Source organism: Tupaia chinensis, unplaced genomic scaffold (genome assembly GCF_000334495.1).
Source record: "Tupaia chinensis unplaced genomic scaffold, TupChi_1.0 Scaffold000096_1, whole genome shotgun sequence".
NCBI lineage: Eukaryota > Metazoa > Chordata > Mammalia > Scandentia > Tupaiidae > Tupaia > Tupaia belangeri.
The window spans coordinates 821,152-840,995 of NW_006159558.1; positions in this window are offsets into that span (position 1 = coordinate 821,152).

Genomic DNA, 19,844 nt, shown 5'->3' on the forward strand with positions numbered 1-19,844 from the left:
TTGTAACATAGTATACTAGTTATCGCCCACATGTTGAATCCTGGAATGGACGCGAAGACAAATCTAGGACTTCTCGCATCCAAATCAAAGCACACGTTTATTCAAAAACAAGAGCAAAACGAAGTAAAAATGGCTGTAAGAAAAAGTTGAAGAATGTCATGTTTTATGGTAACGATTCTCAGCCCTTTCAGCTTAAAAAGTATCAGAGTGGCTCAAATCAAGTGATCTTTTTACATATTCTCTACCACGCTGCTTTTAATTAGGAATCCATTAATAGCATCAGATTTTTCTTTGCCCAGTAGAGGGCAGTGCTACATATGGAACCAACACACCCATTACAAGTTTTTTAGCATTTGCGAATGAATGACCCATTAATTCCTGTACCTAGATCATTCATTTTTACTTGTTGAAATAACTCAAACCGAAAGGAATCCAATGGCAAATGAGACATCCAGAAGTAAAATGTTCACGTAGTTAAGACAACCGGAGCATTTCTGTGTTGATAACACTCATATCGTTGTTTAGTATGAGTTACTGAGGTGTTTTCAACTAATCAGTTAAAATAGAAATGTACATCAAAGCCAGAATTAGACAAATCTCAGAGTTAATATTCAGAAATAATGTTCAAAAGACACAAATTCTCTTTTGCTCTCTTATTGCTCGCTGTAAGACAAAGTAATGGAGGATTAATGTCCCGAGAGTCATTACAAGTTGGGAGGATGTAAATCTTAGATTCCGAAGTGTTTTCTCCAGAGGTTGTTTCTCCACAGTAATTGTTTCATTCTTTTGAATCAATAACCCCAAATTTGTGATCCAATTTTAGTTCACTATATACCACGTCTTCTGATATCAATATCCTAGCACTGAGAGATGAAGTAATATTTTCTAATAAACCTTCCCAGAGATATTGAAATAAAAGCAAAGAGACTTTTATTTTCAACACCTTGAGTATTGGAAAGTACCAGAAGCTAGAATCTGCGTACCTGATCCTCCGAGGAAAGCAACACTGGCAGATTCTCTTTCTCTCTCTCTCTCTCTCTCTTTGTGTTTGTGTTTCTCTCTGGTCAAATTTTAAACATAAATCACAATAACAAATACAATTCAATAAATAAATAACTCTAAAAAAAAAACCAATGATGTTCTATCATCACTGAAATATCAGCCAATCAAAAATGCAATTTGAAGTATAAATGTAATGTTGGCGTGCACTAGAAAACTGCTGCTGCTCCACAGGCTGAGGCGTCATAGGAGGTCCAAGTTCAATTCCCAGTCCACCTTCCAAGTCGTAGAAGACAGCCTAAGCCTATCTCAGCTGCTCAAGTGACTGAAGGAGGAAGATTGCAATAAGCAAGAATGTGGCTCGAGAGTTACAAATAAATTATAAGATAAAGATAATATTTCTCTCTACCTGTCTCTCAAGCACTAACTCAAATAAAAAGCCCTTGAAATTAACATCGAATTTATTTTCATTTCAAAATCACTTCACTACTTTGTAACATAGTATACTAGTTATCGCCCACATGTTGAATCCTGGAATGGACGCGAAGACAAATCTAGGACTTCTCGCATCCAAATCAAAGCACACGTTTATTCAAAAACAAGAGCAAAACGAAGTAAAAATGGCTGTAAGAAAAAGTTGAAGAATGTCATGTTTTATGGTAACGATTCTCAGCCCTTTCAGCTTAAAAAGTATCAGAGTGGCTCAAATCAAGTGATCTTTTTACATATTCTCTACCACGCTGCTTTTAATTAGGAATCCATTAATAGCATCAGATTTTTCTTTGCCCAGTAGAGGGCAGTGCTACATATGGAACCAACACACCCATTACAAGTTTTTTAGCATTTGCGAATGAATGACCCATTAATTCCTGTACCTAGATCATTCATTTTTACTTGTTGAAATAACTCAAACCGAAAGGAATCCAATGGCAAATGAGACATCCAGAAGTAAAATGTTCACGTAGTTAAGACAACCGGAGCATTTCTGTGTTGATAACACTCATATCGTTGTTTAGTATGAGTTACTGAGGTGTTTTCAACTAATCAGTTAAAATAGAAATGTACATCAAAGCCAGAATTAGACAAATCTCAGAGTTAATATTCAGAAATAATGTTCAAAAGACACAAATTCTCTTTTGCTCTCTTATTGCTCGCTGTAAGACAAAGTAATGGAGGATTAATGTCCCGAGAGTCATTACAAGTTGGGAGGATGTAAATCTTAGATTCCGAAGTGTTTTCTCCAGAGGTTGTTTCTCCACAGTAATTGTTTCATTCTTTTGAATCAATAACCCCAAATTTGTGATCCAATTTTAGTTCACTATATACCACGTCTTCTGATATCAATATCCTAGCACTGAGAGATGAAGTAATATTTTCTAATAAACCTTCCCAGAGATATTGAAATAAAAGCAAAGAGACTTTTATTTTCAACACCTTGAGTATTGGAAAGTACCAGAAGCTAGAATCTGCGTACCTGATCCTCCGAGGAAAGCAACACTGGCAGATGGGGGCGCAGTGTTGATGCACCTGGATTCACACAGGAAAGGTCCTGGATTTCCATCCCAAGACGCTCCTGAGCAAGCACGCACACATGCGATGTGGACCAGCTGGGGCTCGGGTGGCTTTGAAGACCCCACTGGGGCTACCTCTCTCTCTCTTCCTTGTTCTTTCTGTATCTCTCTCTCTCTCATGGAAAAAAAAAATATTTAAAATATCTACTCTTCTCACCTATAAATAATATCATTTGTCTGTACTCTATAAACTTACCAAACCAGCTCCTAAAAATTATTCTGTTCATTTGTTAGTTATACAACCTGGCATATGGTCCTGGATAGAGCGTGTACCTTCAAATATTTTCACAATACTTCTTAATATTACAAGCTCTTTGGCTTTTTATTTGTAAACAGAAGTATAATTAATTGTTTGAAAATGACTTCATTCTAGATGTTCAGCTTTTAGACTCCTCTTTTCAAACATAAGTTTTAGGAAGAACGATTCATATCTTCCTTGTTCTGTAAAATGCTTAAAAATAACTATTTGATGATGATGATGAGGTGATGATGACAAGGAATTATCTGTGGGATTGCTTCACTATATGATGGCTTAAATCTTATACTATTACTTAAGAGAGAAATGTCTTAAAAAGAAAATTTAAATAAGCATGAACAGGAGTTCAACCCTGCCAGCTAGTTAATGTTGCAGTGCCTGAATCAACACTGCCATATGCTGACTCTCCTATTAAAGCTCTCTGCAGGGAGGGAAGAAATTGGTAATTTGACAGAAAATTACCATTCAAAAGAGTTACTTTTAGAAAAAGAGAGCTACTGTCTGCAAAATTCTCCACGAACTAACTATAAATCATTTTATATTTAATTATTTGATCTGAAAATATAAACCCTATGTTTTGCTATCATAAAAATATATTGACGTAAACTATTAAATGAAAGTGGGAGAAAAGCTAACTTGAATGAAGGCAAACTCGCTGTGTAGAGTCTCAGGTTAGGCCTGGATTCTGTCACTTACTTATCTTGATTAACCTTTCGTACCAATTAGGAAGGACATTGACTTCCTAGGAAGTACGATGCAAGAATCGCAGCTTACTAATGTATACAAAGCACCTATCACACTGGCTGGGATGTATTTGTTGACTAGTAAATGCTGGTGACTTTTATTAACTCTGCAAATCATTTTTTTTAATTTGATATTGGGCTAATGATTATCTCTTTTGAATCCCTTTCATCTGTCCAATTGAAACTCTAATACCTATCTTACCAACGACTGTTAATCTAAAGTGAGATAATAAATGCAAAAGTGTAAAAACGCTTAACAAGTGACAAAGTGCTGTATAAATATTAGGATATATAATTAATTGGGAACATATAAAGGAATTAAAATTGGTCTAAGAAAACCTCTCTTGCATACTCCATCATTGGGGGAAATTGCTTAGAAAGATCATTTTGAATGAAAAGATTACACTTGCTTGAAGAGAGCAGATCATTATTTATGGCACCATTATCATTTTTATTCGTTTGGTGGAAATCATGTTTACATTGTTCAGAGTTTTCTCTGAATAATGACGAGTTGATGTAGTGGGTCAGAACTAATGGTGCTGACTTGATGTCTACCTAAAGAACAAGACTCCAAGAAACATTTACATTTTTTACTTTGAAGACAAATTTAGTTTTCAAATAAGTGAACTTCAAATGTTCATTCAGAAAGAAAATTTTACTAACAATTTGCTGATAATGAAACCCTGGCTGACCATGGTGGGGATTTAAATCCAGAATTATTGTATATAGCTCTTACTTAGGAGCTCTTTAGGAACTAAAAACGGATGCCAGAAGCCTGTTGTCTCTGAGGGAAACAACAAATGCAGAAACTCAGTCTTAGGTCTCTCCGAGAAGTCGTCACATGACAAGCATCATAACCTAAATTTATCCTGGGGAATGCCTCAGAGGAAAAGTGTTAAATAGCCTTCCATCTTTTTTTTTTAATTTATTATTTTTTCTTTTTTTCATTTCATTTTCTTCCATACATTCAATCACATTATTATTTGCCTTACAAAATGGATATTTCATCAGGTGAACATTTCTCCCTAGTACTGTTTTTTGTTTGTTTGTTTTTTGTTTTTTGGGTTTTTTTTTAAGAGGTTTTTGCTCTAGGGTACGTGCACTCACCAGAAAGACAGAGAGAGAGAGAGAGAAAGCGAGAAATCACCCCCCAGGGGGGATGGCCACACCACAATCCTTTCTCCTCCATTCTCCTCTTGGGATCTTGGGCATGCACACACACATGCCCGGCGTGAGTTTAAGCCACCAGATCCGGGACTTGAACCACGCTCGGCTACATGGGAGTCCAGCAACATAGCCATTATGCTAACTGCTGGTCTCCCTCCCTAGTACTGTTGATAAAACTACAAAATATCTTCAACAGATAATACCACACCTCTTTGTGTCTTTAATGCTTGAAACTAACTGACTAAAGGATATAGAAATAGAAACACAGTATACAGATGTAAATACCAGATATAGTGTGTGTGAAAGAGGAGGGTCAGAGGAGGACATTTGGGGGAGGGACAGGGAGGCAACGCATTAATAGCCTTCCATCTTTAAGTTCCTTTAAGTACCTCTTCCTTCAAACAACCTGTGCCCCCTGAGTGCCCATTTAGAACTTCCTTCCTCAGTTGGATAAGAAAAATAGTATTTTTTCTGCTTAAACAAGCATTATTATTAGCTGTAGGGATTCTGGTAATACCTAATCAAACTGTTGATCATGTTATTTATCTGCTCATGTGATCTAGAATTCCCCAGCCACTGAAACACGTACACATTGCTCATACTAGCTGTATCTAGAGTTAACTCGATTTATAGATCGATGATAGACAGATATAGATCTTCATAGTTCGTGAACTGGAGTGTTATCTTTGGTGACTAATTTCTCTAATAGTCCATATTCATAAGAATAAATGAGTGACAATGTCTATTGTCATGAGGAAAACAGACCAGAGTAACTTTAGAGACCTGTATGAACTGTGCTCTAAATACAGAGAAATAGATCTTACAGTCAGTCCAGATGCCTAATACATCACGCAGATCACTCAGCATGTCGTATTTTAATGCACACATAGCATAGTTTTCCTTCTTCCATCTGTATAAGTACACTTTTTTTTTTAATTTCCTGAAATAAATCATGTTACTCCCAGTCCCAGTCACTTTTCACACACTGCTTGCTCGATCTGGAGTGGAATCTCCTTCCAATAGGTCAGGCTCCTTTAGTTCTAGTGGACTGTCAGAGAATGGAGATCGTTTTCTTAGGAGTGCCCATCTACAACACAGGTCACATGGCAGTTCTAGCAGTGGAGTGTTTCCAACGGGACTGGAAGGTGCATGGAAAGCAGTGCTGTACCTTTTTTCTCATCGTGGAGCTTAGAGACCTTTCTATGTCAAGCACATAGTAGGTGCTTGGTAAATATTGCTGGATACATGCAGGTGGGATGTGTAAGTCTTTTAAAGAGAGAAGGGGGGATTCACTTTTGCAAGACTCTCTGGTTCCTCTGTTTCATCTTAAAAAGAAAAATTATGGGATCTTATGGCTAAGAAAGTAGCAAAGAGGTAGAGAGAAAAATGACGAGGAACTTGAAAGCATACAGATGCAAAGAGGTAAAGTGAAAAATGACGAGGAACTTGAAAGCATACAGAGAGCTGTGTGCAATGGCTCCAAAGGCCGTGAGAAGTGGAAAAGAATGGTGATTTCATAAGGGGAAAAATGTAACAAACAAAAGTCACCTTCTTTGGAGAATTTTCAGAAGAACAGAAGATAGATGGCAAGTTGATCCCAGGAAAGTGAGGGTTCATTTGGCAACACTAAATGGTCTGTATGGATTGGAGGAGGAGGTAGCAGAGGATGATTATTAAAGAAAGATGATGAAGTAATGCTTAATACAAGATTCTCACTACTGTGGAATTGTGGGCATTTTCTCAACAACTAAGTATAGGTGCTTGTTTAATTATTTTATTGTGTGATTCATTGATTGAAATGACATCATGATAATATAAGGTAGAACAAAAAAGAATTATAGAATGTAATTCATGGCAAGTCAACAAGATCAACCTCTACCTGTTATGACAAACTCAGAGCCTAAGAGCTGAGTAGTACGTTCCAGGTATCCAAACACAGCAGGGACGGGTGGGACGGAAACACAGGTTAACTTTCAAATCATCAAATTTTATACCAGGTGTCCCCAAGGGTTAGTAGCATTTGTGGTACTTGTTGTCAGCATTTGTTAAGCGAGTGAGGAAAAAAAAATGCCCTTGTTTTATAAATGTTGCTTCTCTAATTAAATCATAATTCATTAAAACCATGTAATTATATTTAATTTTAATGATATACCCTTATTTTTCAGAATAAGAAAGAGTGAAAATTTCCTATAGTTATACTTACATTTTCCACTTGGTAGGTATCCAAGTACAGCGCTTTGCAAGTTATGTATAATATAAGCTAAAAATAATGTCTGGGTATTTGTTTCAGAACAGAAGGAATTCTAGACTGATGAATTGCACCCCCAGCTACACCCATAATTCTCTATTCCATCTGGGTTACAGAGTCAGCGCTGAGACTAGAGAGTCTAAAATGTCTATCTTTATGCATTTTCAGTGTGTGACATTCAAAATTTCAAGAAAGCAGATACATTTGCTATTGTGTGCTTGAATCCATAGATACAATGGTGAATTCTAACCCGTTTCTTTCATTTCATTTATTTGAGAATGGCCAAATCCAGGATTAAAGTATTAAAAAGATGCTATGAGGGAAAGAAAAAAGACACATAAAACATGGTCCTTATATATAAGTCACCAAATGATCCAGTGAGGGAGAATGCCAGGTATACATCTCTCCCTTCTTCGGAATTCATTTATAACTTCATGAAATCCAAGAGACGTTGTTGCTATGTCAAACAGAGTAGAAAATGGTTATTATTTAGATACCTAGGAGTTGAATAACATTACAATTATGTTTTTTAAAAAAATTTGCCAGGGGGCGCATGTGCTCACCAGAAAGAGACAGAGAGACACAGAGAGAAAGAACGCGAGAAAGCACTCCCATGGGAAATGGCCACACCACTACCCCTTTTCATTCCTTCTTCCTGTGGGGATTTCGAGCACTCATGCACACGCATTCAAAAGGTTTCTCAGGCCCCCAGTCCAGGACTGAAACCAGAAGTCAGCCATGTGGAGCACCACACCACCAGCTGGTTCTAAAATTACGTTTCTTAACCGTCAGCATTAAACCATTTCCTTTCAATATGTCCCTCTCTGTGCAATCAGGTCTTGGATTAAAACAAGAGGAATAACTTCTAACTGGTGGGAATTTGATTCTAGGGGCCGGCAGATGGTGTGGTGGCTGAGGCGTTGGACTCCACGTGGCTGACCACAGTTTGAGTTCCAGACCCAAAGGCTTGCTTTTCTGCTTTCCCTTTCTCTTTCTCTGTCTCTCTCTGGTCAAATGAAAGACAAATAATAATAATAGTAATAAAAGAAATAAAATAATTCTTAAAAAAATTAGATCCTAAAGAACATCAAAAAGACAAAAATTGTTTCAAAATTTTGATCTGCAAACATTGTTATTAAAAAAGTATTTAAAATATTTGTTTCCCACAATTTCAAATAAATATTTTTAGACACCCTATGGTTATTTAATAATCTGCAGAGGAAGTAGTTATCATGATACCAAAAATATATTATTCTCTGTGTCAAAGCTGTGACCAGGAAAGTGTTACATATTTTTACCAGTTTTATGGGCATGGGTACTTGGGAAAATGTGGGAAATGGTATTGAGCAATCATTGAAAATGATGAAGATCTCTATCTACGATCATTTGCTAATTGTGACAGGGACTTTGTCTAGGAGGGAGCATATTTTACTTTTGGTTAAAGATGGGTTGGCAAGAGCTCAACTCTGAACCAGCAGCCCCATGGATACTCATTAATTTTAATTGAATGAATTGACTGTCCAGTCTCGATGCAATTCTTCCAACCCAATTAATAAGGTACTTAAGGTGCTGGCAAAAGTCACTGCAAAGCTTCTAGCTATAATTTAAAAAATTTGAAAGATGGGCAAGATGCCTGGAAATTATGAAGGTGTCAATGCAGTAATTTTAGTTGATAAAAGGAAAAAATAAAAGCAGATGATTCTAAAAGCAGATGATACTAAAAGCTTAAATTATTTGTCTGCTTGTGTACAATAGATGTGAACTAAAATGTCAGATTTCAAACATCTGGATGAGAGTACTAGGGAGCAAACAGAAGTACCCAATAAAGAAAAGGGTGTGTCTGAACTTCTGCATTTCTCTTCATAAGCAGGAGCCAAAATTAGCATCTCATGTTGGGAATACCTTTCATCTTTTCAAATGGCATCTGCCTTGTTGACCGTGTTCATGTTTTCCTTCATTTGGTAAAATTTAGTTTTTATCTTCTAAACTGAGCCATTACTTACATTTGGTCATCACTTCCAAGACCGAATTTTACTGAGAGAGACATATTGTACAGGTCACATGCACGCTTGTAACTCGTATTATAATTCTTCGGAATTCATTTATAACTTCATGAAATCCAAGAGACGTTGTTGCTATGTCAAACAGAGTAGAAAATGGTTATTATTTAGATACCTAGGAGTTGAATAACATTACAATTATGTTTTTTAAAAAAATTTGCCAGGGGGCGCATGTGCTCACCAGAAAGAGACAGAGAGACACAGAGAGAAAGAACGCGAGAAAGCACTCCCATGGGAAATGGCCACACCACTACCCCTTTTCATTCCTTCTTCCTGTGGGGATTTCGAGCACTCATGCACACGCATTCAAAAGGTTTCTCAGGCCCCCAGTCCAGGACTGAAACCAGAAGTCAGCCATGTGGAGCACCACACCACCAGCTGGTTCTAAAATTACGTTTCTTAACCGTCAGCATTAAACCATTTCCTTTCAATATGTCCCTCTCTGTGCAATCAGGTCTTGGATTAAAACAAGAGGAATAACTTCTAACTGGTGGGAATTTGATTCTAGGGGCCGGCAGATGGTGTGGTGGCTGAGGCGTTGGACTCCACGTGGCTGACCACAGTTTGAGTTCCAGACCCAAAGGCTTGCTTTTCTGCTTTCCCTTTCTCTTTCTCTGTCTCTCTCTGGTCAAATGAAAGACAAATAATAATAATAGTAATAAAAGAAATAAAATAATTCTTAAAAAAATTAGATCCTAAAGAACATCAAAAAGACAAAAATTGTTTCAAAATTTTGATCTGCAAACATTGTTATTAAAAAAGTATTTAAAATATTTGTTTCCCACAATTTCAAATAAATATTTTTAGACACCCTATGGTTATTTAATAATCTGCAGAGGAAGTAGTTATCATGATACCAAAAATATATTATTCTCTGTGTCAAAGCTGTGACCAGGAAAGTGTTACATATTTTTACCAGTTTTATGGGCATGGGTACTTGGGAAAATGTGGGAAATGGTATTGAGCAATCATTGAAAATGATGAAGATCTCTATCTACGATCATTTGCTAATTGTGACAGGGACTTTGTCTAGGAGGGAGCATATTTTACTTTTGGTTAAAGATGGGTTGGCAAGAGCTCAACTCTGAACCAGCAGCCCCATGGATACTCATTAATTTTAATTGAATGAATTGACTGTCCAGTCTCGATGCAATTCTTCCAACCCAATTAATAAGGTACTTAAGGTGCTGGCAAAAGTCACTGCAAAGCTTCTAGCTATAATTTAAAAAATTTGAAAGATGGGCAAGATGCCTGGAAATTATGAAGGTGTCAATGCAGTAATTTTAGTTGATAAAAGGAAAAAATAAAAGCAGATGATTCTAAAAGCAGATGATACTAAAAGCTTAAATTATTTGTCTGCTTGTGTACAATAGATGTGAACTAAAATGTCAGATTTCAAACATCTGGATGAGAGTACTAGGGAGCAAACAGAAGTACCCAATAAAGAAAAGGGTGTGTCTGAACTTCTGCATTTCTCTTCATAAGCAGGAGCCAAAATTAGCATCTCATGTTGGGAATACCTTTCATCTTTTCAAATGGCATCTGCCTTGTTGACCGTGTTCATGTTTTCCTTCATTTGGTAAAATTTAGTTTTTATCTTCTAAACTGAGCCATTACTTACATTTGGTCATCACTTCCAAGACCGAATTTTACTGAGAGAGACATATTGTACAGGTCACATGCACGCTTGTAACTCGTATTATAATACATACCAATGTCACATCTTGTGCTATCTAAAATAAAGATATTCACATCGATTGACTTGTCAGCTTGGTTTTCACCATCTTCTGCAAAAGGTGCTGGTGTTGCTGTCGATTTAAAGAAGAGAGAAGTCTCTCTAGGTCCACTGGCAAGGTTAGGATGAAGCCAACGGAAGGCAGGAGGAAGGAAGAGGCACGGAGGCTGTGGCTGGGTTCCGGAAGATCCAGAGCCCCATCCCACGTGTGAGGTCTAACAGCAAACAACAGAGAGAGCCAGTGCAGGGAGAGGGACGCAGACCCTGCACCAAGGCCACCAGATAGGAAGGACAGTGAGTGGGAGAGCAGCCCCACTGCGAGAGTGACTCAAGTCAGCATTTCACACGTGGACCAGAGCCCAGTGCCCGCGGTTAGATGGTGCGCAAGAAAGACTGCGAAGGAGGGTGAAAGGACCATCTCATGTTGCCCTGTATACAAGCTTTGGGGATAAAGTTAACAACGTATTATGAGACTCTCACAGGACAGAGAGAAACTCAGGCCAACAAAAGAGAGAACATTAATTTTGTACATTGAATTATGTATATGTAACATATTCTGATACAATATATTGCCTCAGTCACATTACAATATCATTTATTACAATATGTGCTATATTATCACATGTAATAAATTATCCCCTCACCTGCATGATAACATTACATCAGATAGTGTATTTGTGAGCACCTGCTGTGCACACAGTCACGTGCTAGGAGCTGATCAGTTTAAATAAATCTTACATTTCTAATGTGTATGTTTGGGACTGATTTGATTACTATCCAGTTGAAAATCAGTGCTAGGCAGTCCTTAACAGTCTCAGTTCTGCCACCTGGACTAGCATCGTCAGCACAGGGCACACTGAGAGCTGACAGAGGTGTCTTCAGGACTCAGAGGAGGAGAGACAGCCCTGTCTGTGGAAGCGACTGAGCAGGGACTGGAATCCTTTCTGCTTTTCCACCTCTCACTCAGCTTGTCTCTGCTCCTTTCATTTTATCTCCTCCTCCACCAGGCTTACTTGTTTCTTTTTTCCCCTGCCATATGGAAGATGGAAACAAATGTTCACTCCCTTGCCAAACCTGCAGATGTAGACAGACCAAATGCACGAGGAAAATACTCCACTGGGCAGGGCTTGGATCACTCAACTCTGCGTAGGGCTGGGTCGGCACACGGACGGCTGATATATTAGAGGGAGGAAATTGACACGAAACTGGGACTGTCGTGCTTCTAAAATGCTTTTTATATAGATCTCAGATGTGGCACAGTTTGGCTCAGATGTCTAACACGTCTGGATGACCAGATCTCACAAAAGATGAAGGCATCATATGCCGCTTAAAACTTGCTGTAGCTGAGCAAGCTCGGTCTCGTGCCAGCTGATAGGGAGACAGTTGCATAGTTGCAGGATCAGACCGCAGGTCCCAGACCATGATGTCTCCACTTGGAGTCATTTCTTTTTTTTTTTTTTTTAAGTATCATTTTTCCCCCCCTAGAAAGTAGGAACCTAGCCCTCTGGTGAAAAGACTGAACTGGAGGACGAGGACATGAAACTTCTCCAGTTACTTCTCCTGGGACCTGAGTCATTCCTGGGTCACGCTTGCTTCTTCTGTGCCTGGTGCTTTTCAGTAGAGTGACCAGTACTGGCATCAGTCCTTCCCTTGCTAGAGACCATGCTTTTTGTTAGTGACCACTCATCTACACTTTTCCTTCTGCCAAAAGTAATGTCATTCTGCTCTTCCACTGACGTCCTCACTCTCTTCCCCTCTTTTAAAAAAGTTTTATTTATTTTTTCTATAAGAGGAGACAGAGACAGGTGGAGAGACAGGCATCTCCAACAGGTCCCCATACCATGCTCCTACCACAGCTTCATCCATCCAAGATTATAGGCGCAGGCACACACACACACACACACACACACACACAGCGTCTGCACAGGAAGTTCTCTGATCGCCGACCACAGTATCCACCTTGTCAAGCATTGTATTACTGCTGAGCAATCCTCCTCTTAGTTGTCAGGGTGAGATTATACCTATGTTACAACTTCGCTGTCATTCCTCAATGCACTTCAGGTGTCGTTCTGGAGGCCCAAAGACGAAGCACACATTTGGTGATTCACTAGAGTGACTTGGAGGACTGATGTCCTTTGTATCCGAACTGTAGATATTTGTTGTTATTTGTCTCCTCTAGGTCATGTTTCTCTTTATGGCTTTTACTTACTGTAACTGTTTTTTTTTTTTATTTAGTTATATTTTTATGTAGAGCTGGTCACGGAGGCACCACCCACTCCGAGGTTCACCATAAATCTCAAGTGACCCAGGCACAGCAAGTCAAACTTAACAGTTACAAACAGAGAAACCATCAGGACAGCCATGTTCCCAGATGCTCACCAAAATCCAGCCTTGTAAGCAAGACCTTTTAAAGATCAGTCCCATGATGGTAGTGCATCTTTTCAGCTGATATAGGAAATAAACATACATAAGAATACAACTTTATTAACAAAACTTAAAATCTCTGATCTAGGCAGTCACTCAGATAGGAGGTTTGCACATAATGAAGCCAAGCTAAACTTCATGATGCAGTTAATAAGTAGTTTCGGAAGTTAGAGAAGTAGGTAGTCCATTTGATTTGATTTGAGTCAACAGGATTAAACCTTAAATTTTTATTTGGCCTTTGAAGCATAGATAAAGGTAAAGAAAAGTTCAAGGATGTATAAAACATAAAGCATAGATTGGCAGAGAGACACGGTGCTCTGCGTCAGTATTTATTATCAAATTAAAATCTTCCCAGAGAAATAGAACCATTTGAGGAAGTATATGCAGGTAAGAATTTACAAGTACAATAGTGGACGTTGTTTAACAATAAATGTTAGCATTCCGCTATGAGCAAAGGAGGTATGAAGACTTTTTTCCTCAGGAGAGGGACATAATTAAATTGACATGGAAGGCAAATATATCTGGCTTAAAGCCTGAATATGTTTCTTTAAGTGATAGTTGAGCCTTATTTTATGTGTGACCACTTGAGCTAAGGCCATAAAACATCAACTATAAAGTAGTTGTTCATCCAGCTAAAAGGCTAGATTAACAGTACACATTACAACAATGGCTATACCTATGATGTTGGGAAGACAGGAGGAGGAGAACAGGTAAATAGGGGAGTTTAAAATCATGATATTCAGTGAAAAATCTAGCGTTGGGGTCTGGATATTTTTGGCTGCAAAATAAGTGAGCGGAGGTTGACTGCCTATGTGATTCTCATCACTGAAGAGAAAATATTATTCTCACAGAGCAACATTTTCCCTGGATGTTATCTGTAATATAACCTCCTCACAGTGGGTCCCGTGTAGTGTGTATTGAAGGGAAGGCTGTGCATCCCTGCAAATCATTTAGTCAGTTCTTAAACTGTTTCCTGCAGCAACCCTTCGTGAGAGTCAGTGGGAAAGCTGCCAAAATGCAGCTGCAATTCTGCAAGCTTTCAGCACCATATGGTCTCAGGATGTAATTCTCAGGCGATCTGACTTAATTAATGGATGAAATCTCAGGGGATAAAAAATCAGCTTGGTTTTCCACAGTCATCCATAATTACAACTTCTCTCAAATCATCCTCTTTTAATACTGGACTGAGAGTCCCAGGATGTGCTCTTTGGTAAAGATCAGACCGTAAGTTAAGTGACTGCCCATCGGTAGCTAACCTTATGTTATTCGTTTTATCATTACAAGCAATTTTTATATTCTAATATTTGTTTTAAAATTTGCCAAAGATAGTGTGCTTACTTCCCTTGAAACAAAGAAATTTGTTCTTTTTCTGCCAGGGTTAACAACAGTTCTTGACTTCTCTCAAGTGCTCTGCTAAGCATACCCCTTCTCTTGTTAGGGACCCACAGTCTAGGAGTGAATACTTATGTGACCCACAATCTAGGAGTGAATGCCTAGCAAGGATATGCTGCTCACCTATGAAATGTGACCTGTTTCACAAAGCTAAGTTGAAACAATTCATTCTCTATCTTGTGAATTTGTACCCAAAAGGAAAGACTTGGTGAAGACTTGAGCAGATACATCATGAAGGGTTAAGGATAAGACAGGTTTCAAGCAGTGGGCATAGAAAAGTGGAGAGAATCTGAAGACCCAGGCATAAGGAGAGGGATCGAAAGAAGCAGAAGCCAAAGAAAGGAGAAGTAATGAGTGAGCAAGATGGAGGTACATCTGCTGTTTAGTCAGCTCAGGCAGCTGTAGCAAAATGCCATAGACTGGGTGGTTTATGAGCAACAGAAATTTCTTTCTCACAGTTCTGGATGCTTGAAAGTCCACGATCAGGGTACTGGCATGGTCAAGTTTGGGTGAGGGCCCTCATCCACTCAAACTGCCAACTTCTCACTGTGCCCTCAGGTGCAAGAAGGAAAGAGAGAGCTCCCTAGACTTCTTTTATAAGGATGTAATCTCATTCATAAGAGCTGTACCTTCACAATTTAATCTTCTTCTAAAGGCCCCACCTCCTAATACTATCACCATGGGCATTAGTATTTCAATGGATGAATGAGAGAAGAGGGTGGACCCAGACATTCAACTCATGGCAACTGCTCTTGCAGCCTGGAGTTCTACCCTTCTGAGTATACCATCCATCAACTTCCCAGTCAGAGAGCTACGTTATTTTGCATCAAGAAAATCTGGCCAAAAGAGGAAAAAATGGAGCACACATGTAAAAATGATCAGACAGAAGAAAAACTGAGGGAGACCTTGAGAGTGTCTTGATGATGAGTGAAAACAACCCTAAGCCCAAGTCCCCAAGTCTCCAGTAACACTCTCCCTACTTCCGTTATGTCTGTGACTTAGACAACTGTGGAGTCCTTGCAACACAACATGTACTCTCTTCAAGGTCATATGGTGGCACAGCAGTGAAATGTGATGACCTGCAAGGTAATTCCACCCGGGGTGGTTTCCAGTTCGAGTCCAGAGACCTCTGAGCACAGCAGGCAAACACTTGCCTGTGATCCAGATCTGGCTGAAGACTGGAGGTAGATGACAGTATGACAAACCTGTTATGGATGATGCTTCTCGCTTGCTCCCTCTCGCTGTCTGTCTGTCTCTCTCCAGGATAAATAAATAAATACACTTTTTAGAAAAATGTCCCCCCTGTTTTTCTTGAGCTATAATTCAATAGGGTCTCTCATCCAGTAAAGAAAACAAAACAAAACAAAAACTCAACATTAATTAGCATCTGTTTGTTTTATTAGCGATTGTAACAAATTTATAATTTTTATTATATTCAGTTGTGAAAATACATTATATAAATAATCCCAGCTCTTACTTACCTGTTTACTGCTATATAAAATGCTGTATCTCAGTCAAACTCCATAAATTACTCTTTTTGTAATAAAGATATTGAGACATTAGTTGATTTTTTTATTGTAATAAAAAAATTCATCAAACAACAGACTCTCTTGAGGAGTACAAAGAGATAGCATATTACTTACTGTAATATACGTAGAGGAATAAAGTGGAAAGATTTGTAATTTAAGTCCAAATATAAAATTAATTCTAGTTAACCCTTAATAAAATGCGATGAATAAGAAAATTGACTCAACTTGGCTTTCTGTTGTGAAATTTAAACATAGACAATGAAATCAAAACGTATTTCATGTATGGCTTGCTTATATATATATATAAAATACTAAGCAACTTTCAAATTTCAAAACACAGATCTTTTTTTTTTCTTCTGACTACAGAATATTTAGTCAATTAAATCTTTGGTTGTAACATAGATTATCATGTATATTAGTGTACATGAGAATGTATAAAAATAAATAGCAATAAATAAATTCAGTTAGACATGCCTACATATAGTAAACATATTTGTTTTAATCATATAAAATACTTAATGATTACCTGTTTTATATCAGACACTTGTGCAATGTAATTTTGTGCTTTTATGAGTTCTCTGTCTCTCTCTGATGAGCATGCATGCCCTATAACAAATTAAAAAGTGGTAATAATAAAAAATAAAATGACTTTAAAATTTTTATTGTACTTTTTTTTTAGGAGTTCCTATAAGAGCACGCCCCTCCCCCCAAAAAAGAAAAAAAAAAAACAGAGAAAGGAGAATTTATGAATATGAGGATAAAGGCATTTGTTAATCAGTTTTCAAAGCCCCAACAGGGCATATAGTTTTGAAATTCAAAATTATTCTACTCAATGGGGTAATGTCATATAGAAAGCAAAAGGGGAAAAACTTAAAGGCATCTGTGGGAGAGGAAGACGTCAGCATCTGGTAGAATTAGGAATGTTCTACAAGATGTCCAATGTTCCAGGAGGAACATGGATACTGTAAGATGAGAAGGTAAAAATTCACAGGCTGGAGGAGGCCATGGAAGGAGACTCAGTGTTAAGCCCACATTGGACATATCTTGTGTCCTCTGGCTGGGTCAAGTTCAGCCCTGTTGCTGGCTCATGAGCTCGGCCAATTATCCTTGATCTTTCCTCAGCTTTTAGAATCTCTGTATGATCATGAAGAGGCTTGGTGGTAGTCTCAGCAGCAAATCTAGAGAGGCCTCTTCCAGGGTAACTTTCAAATGTCCAACATGTCAACTAGATCGAAAAGACCCAAGGGGGATTTTGGTGCCATGAAAGAATTTTGTTTTCAGGGGTTCTTTCTTTCTTTTTCTTTCTTTCCTTCCTTCCTTTTTTCTTCTTTCTTTCTTTCTCTCTTCCCATCTTTCTTTCTTTCTTCTTTCTTATAACTGAAAGCATTTATCTCAAATAAGAAATAATAAAAACCCACAAATATTTATGAGGACTCTTTTAAGCCACTCTTTTCAACTTTTTCCATCTTGATATTGGGCAGGCTCTAAAACTGAGAGGTAAAATGAGTGATTTTGACCTTTGTTCTCTCTTTACACCTGCCTCTGTATGGTTGAAACTGAAGTTATTGGAAGGACACAGGCTGTAGAAAACGCGACCCAATGAAAGAGAGTCTCAGTCCTTTCATATTCGTTAAACTTGAGAACCAATAAAAAATATAATGTTTGTACTTGAGAATGTTCAATGGGTAGAGTAAATTGTACGGCTAAATATATCCTTAATATATGCCTTTTTAATAATTATTTTATGTTAACTTTATTTATTATTATTTTTCAGTTTGCTCAGAGACAGAGACAGAGACAGAGAGAGATGGAAACTAAGAAAGGAAATCACCAGGTCTAGGACTTGAACCATGGTTGGCTATGTGGGAATCCAGTGCCTTTAACCACCATGCCATCTGCCCGGCCCCAATATATGCTCTTTTAATAATATATTTTCCTTTCTTTTTATTTCTTTTATACGTTCGATCACTCTATACAACATTTAGCTCGTAAAGTGAATTTTCCAACATGAATACATTTCACAAAAGTCCAGTTGGGGATACTATACATCTTATCATCAACAGATAATAATCCATTTCTGTGTCTCATAAATGCCTTGCCTCTTTATTATTCTCCTTAATCTCTTTCCTCACAGTCTCTCATTAATATATGACTTTCACAAGTAAATTTTCAAAAATTTGTATGTACCACACTAAAGGGTAGCACTAAACATGTTAAATGAATAAGATTTATATAGTTTTCTAGGAGTTCCCAGTGGAATTATCCCCAATGGGACATTATTAGGTTATATAAAAAATTAAAGTAAAAATAAAACATCCCCCACTTCTTGTCCTCTGAAATGAAAGTGAATCTTGGTCAAATCAGCTAGCCAGCTACCTTAAAGAAACTGAAGCAATTTCTGTAACCTGGAAGTGGATTTTTAAAAAAGGAACACGTAAAATAGACAATTTCCTCAAATTTGAATATAGATCAGGCATCTCAAAGAGAAGCTTTTCCGAACAAGGTCTAGTTTAATTTTTGCAATTATTTTATTGAGTATAACTACTCTCATTGTACAGGTTAGTGAAGTGAAGCTCATAAACATTAAGATTTTCTCTAAATCACACAGGTAGAAAATGGCTACGATTTATGAAATTCAGGTATGTTGAGTTCATTACTCAAAATATTTAAAATAGAAGATTATTTTTCTGTCTTGTTTTGTTTAGTGTTGTTGTTTTAACCTCACTGTTGCCAGAAAAATAACCTTGACATTCCAGGATTTTAATTCTTGTTACTTAAAAAATTGATTGTGGGCTGACTAGGGGGTATAGCATCATGAGCTGCGGAAGAGGTTTCCATACCGAAATTGGTGGTTCAGACCAGTCGCCTGTGTGTGCCGGGCACACGATTCTGGCTGGCTCGGAGGGTTGACATAGGATTGGAGCATGACACCCTATCCTCTCTCTCTTCCTCATTCACTCTCATGAAAGAAAAAAAGAAACTTTATTTGAAAATTGATCGAGAAAGTAGACATCAAGAATTATTAGATCCACTACAAGCTTAATTGATAAAAAGTTAGGATATCTTAGGCTGTTCCATGACTTGTGGTTAAGGCAGTTGGATCCCACATGGTCAAAAATGTGGTTCAAGTCTGGACCTGGCAGCTTGAGAAACATGCCAAGTATGGGTGCTTGTGCCCGACATTCCAACAGGAGGGAGAAATGGAGAAAAGGGGATTGTGGTATAATGAGGCGCCACGGTGGGGGTTGCTTTCTCACTTTCTCTCTTTCTCTCCCCTCACTGAGCACATATACTCTGGTGAAAATATAAATGAAAACAAACTATGCTAATCTTGAAATAAAAATAAAAAAAAACTTTAGGATATCCTTAAAGTACTAATGCGTGAAACAGGTTTAAATCCACGAGTTTATAGTGATAGGGAAAATTTTACTGGATATCTTTAAAGATTATAAAGCAATAAGAAAACAACTAATTTCAAAACATATAAATAAAAGAAAATATTAAGTTTTTTTTAATTTTAATTGCCAGAGAGTGTGTGCCCAAACAGAGAGAGACAGAAAGAGGGAGACAGTACCACCCTCCCATAAGGATATGATCACATTGCAATCCCTTCTCCATTTCTCCATTCTGTTGGGATTTTGGGTGTGCACACACACATGCCTGGCATATTGTTCCAGTTGCTGAGGTCAGGATTTACATCATAGTTATCCATTTGCAATC